This window comes from Eutrema salsugineum, unplaced genomic scaffold, assembly GCF_000478725.1.
Source record: "Eutrema salsugineum unplaced genomic scaffold, Eutsalg1_0 scaffold_4, whole genome shotgun sequence".
NCBI lineage: Eukaryota > Viridiplantae > Streptophyta > Magnoliopsida > Brassicales > Brassicaceae > Eutrema > Eutrema salsugineum.
This window is the reverse complement of record NW_006256686.1, coordinates 15975321-15977475: the sequence shown is the minus strand read 5'-3', so window position 1 is coordinate 15977475 and position 2155 is coordinate 15975321. Positions and strand designations below refer to the sequence as shown.

General features: G+C 40.9%; 1 non-coding gene across 1 annotated transcript; it reads left to right on the top strand.

Moving 5' to 3' along the window:
* Window positions 1–1412: 1412 nt before the first annotated feature.
* Window positions 1413–1519, top strand: LOC112084789. Its single transcript, XR_002898449.1, has one exon. It is a non-coding gene; the product is annotated as a small nucleolar RNA R71 (small nucleolar RNA).
* Window positions 1520–2155: the final 636 nt, after the last annotated feature.

Sequence of the window (2155 nt, the reverse complement as noted above, 5' to 3'; positions counted from 1 at the left end):
TTAAAATAGTTCCATATAGTCCTGGTGTCTAGAATCTCTCAGTTTGGATTTACCCTCAAGTGCTACAACACAAAAGGTTAACTGATTTTAGTAGGCTAAAAACTTACTATTAATGGCAAAGTAAAGCTTCCTGGTCAGATAACTTCCTTGGTATAGTCTTCTTTTGAATAATGGCACTGCATTCATGACTAAGTACCACCATACCTTGAACTTCCTTTGTCTTCTCAACTATAGCATCCTTAAAAAATTTAGAATATTGTGGCACCAAAAGTAAAGTCTCTATTAATGGCATTTTAATCTCCACCTTTCCATCTGTTTATCAAAGATAGCCCTTGTCTTCTCTAGTAATTGTTTCTTGAACCTGCCAGAAAATGGTAGCTTGGGCTGATATGGTGGTAGCACATAAGGTTTCTCAGGTGCCTTTTCCTTTTCAATAGCCTTTCCTTTGTCTTTCTTCTCAACTTTCTGCTCCACAACTTCATCATCTAATTCAATCTCTATAGGCTCCTCCCCACAAAGTTGCTCATTGTCCTCAATGAGCGCTGGTCTATGTTCTCTTTTAGGCAGCTCCATTCCACTTCTTACGGTGATGGCATGAGCATATTCCTTGGGATTTGGCTCTGGTTTGCCTGGAAGAATACCTTGAGCTCTAGAAGATGATGAAGCTTGGTTCTTCTCAAAAGTCTTCAACTGGTTTTGTAATGCCTCATACTTTGAGTTGAGGTCATGTAAGTTATACTCCACTCTTTGCTGTCCTTGCAGAATCTGTTAGAGAACACCACTAAGATCAAAGCCTTGTTGCTGAGAAGGAGGTTGCTGAACCTGTTGCTGTCCAAAATCAGGAGGATAAGACTTCTTTGGCACATAACTGTCTTGTTGAACAACTCCTTGCCGATTCTGAGCTACTCCTTGCTGAGCATAGGTTTGCGTCCCTTGGTAGTTACCTTGAAACTGATTCTTGTTGATGTAGCCTTGATTGTGACCTTGCTGTAGAGGATAAACTTGATCACCTGGGTTAGCTACATTGGGATTCCTATAAGACAAGTTCTGGTTGTTGAAGTTGTTAAACCTTTGGAACTTGCTTTGGTTCCCAATGTAGTTAAGCTCCTCTTGAGTTATACCTTCTTCTTGTATATTCTCCAAGCATTGTGGCTCATCAAACTCTCCCACATAATATATTGGCTTTTGAGAAGCAATCAATACCTTTTCTAGCTTCGTTTAGACCTTTCTCCTCTGTAAGATCTGTCATAGTCTTCACCATAAGTATCATTGCTTTGAGAAAAATTCTCCACCAAATCCATATCAGAATTAACCTCCTTTGCCAGAAATTTTCCATTAGAAGCTGTGTCAAGTTGATTTCAAATCTTGGGCAATGATCCTCTATATATGTACTCAACAAAGAAGAATCTGAGAAACTATGATGGGGACACTGGTTTGTGTACTCCCTAAATATCTCCCAGGCTTCACTGAAGCTCTCATTATGTTGTTGAGTGAAGGAGGATATCTGGTTCCTTAGCTTGGCAGTCCTTGAAGTGGAGAAAAATTTGTTGAGAAAAGCTCTCTTACATTGATCTCAAGTCATATTGAACCTTGAGGGAGGTTCTTCTCCCACTGCCTTGCTTTATCTCCAAGTGAGAATGGGAAGAGCCTAAGCTTAAAGCCATCTTCTGACACACCATTGATCTTGGTCAGGTTACAAACCCTATCAAATTGATCAATGTGGTTCAAGGGGTCTTGCACTGGCAAACCATGCAATTTGGAGGTCAAAACCATGTTTAGTAGTGAAGCCTTGACCTCAAAGTTGTTGTTTCCAACTGGAGGTGCTTGAATCCCTTGGCGGTTTTGATTAACATTTTCTGTATCATTTTCTCCCACAAAAATAGGATTCCCTTGAGCATAAGCTTGTTGGCGACCAGGGTGGTATGGGTGTGGTGGTTTCTGAGCAGCAGCTTGAGCTTGATGTTTTCTATTCTGTTTCTAATGCCCCTTTCCCTGATGGACCTGATTAACCGCTGGCATTACTACCTCTAGAGCCTGTTGCTCAACCCTTCCTTGCTGATTATCCATACCCACCCTCTCTAGATGCTCTGCCCTCTCTCTTTCTCTTCTAGCACTTCTCTCAAGGAGGTTAATGTTATCTAGGTTAGATTCTGAT